Here is a 1136-nt window from a genome sequence, read left to right on the forward strand (position 1 = left end):
ACTGCTATTTGCATTGAGTTTTAGAGTATATCATGACATTTAGAGAAATGTGAATTCAACAATTGCAAGGTACTGTGGCTTAGTTGGTCAAAGTGACTGTCTTGTAAACAGGAGATCCTGGGTTCAAATCCCAGCAGTACCTTTGAAATATGTTGCCTTATGATGTCATACTGCTATTTGCATTGAGTTTTAGAGTATATCATGACATTTAGAGAAATGTGAATTCAACAATTGCAAGGTACTGTGGCTTAGTTGGTCAAAGTGCCTGTCTAGTAAACAGGAGATCCTGGGTTCAAATCCCAGCAGTACCTTTGAAATATGTTGCCTTATGATGTCATACTGCTATTTGCATTGAGTTTTAGAGTATATCATGACATTTAGAGAAATGTGAATTCAACAATTGCAAGGTACTGTGGCTTAGTTGGTCAAAGTGCCTGTCTTGTAAACAGGAGATCCTGGGTTCAAATCCCAGCAGTACCTTTGAAAGATGTGGCCTTATGACATCATACTGCTATTTGTATTATTTGCGTTGTTTCGGAGTATATCGTGACATTTAGAGAAAGTGTGATCTCAACAACTGCAAGGTACTGTGGCTTAGCTGGTCAAAGTGCCTGTCTAGTAAACAGGAGATCCTGGGTTCAAATCCCAGCAGTACCTTTGAAATATGTTGCCTTATGATGTCATACTGCTATTTGCATTGAGTTTTAGAGTATATCATGACATTTAGAGAAATGTGAATTCAACAATTGCAAGGTACTGTGGCTTAGTTGGTCAAAGTGCCTGTCTAGTAAACAGGAGATCCTGGGTTCAAATCCCAGCAGTACCTTGGGAAGAAGTGGCTTTATGATCTCACACTTGTTTTCAAATTATTTACATTCAGTTTTAGAGTATATCGTGACATTTAGAGAAAGTTTGATTTCAACAACTGCAAGGTACTGTGGCTTAGTTGGTCAAAGTGCCAGGCTCGTAAACAGGAGATCCTGGGTTCAAATCCCAGCAGTACCTTTGAAAGATGTGGCCTTATGACATCATACTGCTATTTGTATTATTTGCGTTCAGTTAGAGTATATCGTGACATTTAGAGAAAGTGTGAATTAAAAAACTGCAAGGTACTGTGGCTTAGTTGGTCAAAGTGC

At 38.6% G+C, this 1136-nt stretch overlaps 6 non-coding genes across 6 annotated transcripts; all 6 read left to right on the plus strand.

Annotated features, from left to right (window-relative positions):
• The first annotated feature begins 68 nt into the window (after positions 1-68).
• Positions 69-142, plus strand: trnat-ugu (transfer RNA threonine (anticodon UGU)). The gene has a single exon. It is a non-coding gene; the product is annotated as a tRNA-Thr (tRNA).
• A 95-nt stretch (positions 143-237) lies between these two features.
• Positions 238-311, plus strand: trnat-agu (transfer RNA threonine (anticodon AGU)). The gene has a single exon. It is a non-coding gene; the product is annotated as a tRNA-Thr (tRNA).
• A 95-nt stretch (positions 312-406) lies between these two features.
• trnat-ugu (transfer RNA threonine (anticodon UGU)) lies at positions 407-480 on the plus strand. Its single transcript has one exon. It is a non-coding gene; the product is annotated as a tRNA-Thr (tRNA).
• Positions 481-583: 103 nt separating this feature from the next.
• Positions 584-657, plus strand: trnat-agu (transfer RNA threonine (anticodon AGU)). Its single transcript has one exon. It is a non-coding gene; the product is annotated as a tRNA-Thr (tRNA).
• Positions 658-752: 95 nt separating this feature from the next.
• On the plus strand, positions 753-826 carry trnat-agu (transfer RNA threonine (anticodon AGU)). Its single transcript has one exon. It is a non-coding gene; the product is annotated as a tRNA-Thr (tRNA).
• Positions 827-931: 105 nt separating this feature from the next.
• Positions 932-1005, plus strand: trnat-cgu (transfer RNA threonine (anticodon CGU)). The gene has a single exon. It is a non-coding gene; the product is annotated as a tRNA-Thr (tRNA).
• Positions 1006-1136: the final 131 nt, after the last annotated feature.

The sequence above is a fragment of the Poecilia latipinna genome, unplaced genomic scaffold (genome assembly GCF_001443285.1).
Source record: "Poecilia latipinna isolate Pla-1442-1.1 unplaced genomic scaffold, P_latipinna-1.0 Scaffold1687, whole genome shotgun sequence".
NCBI classification, from domain to species: Eukaryota; Metazoa; Chordata; class Actinopteri; order Cyprinodontiformes; family Poeciliidae; genus Poecilia; species Poecilia latipinna.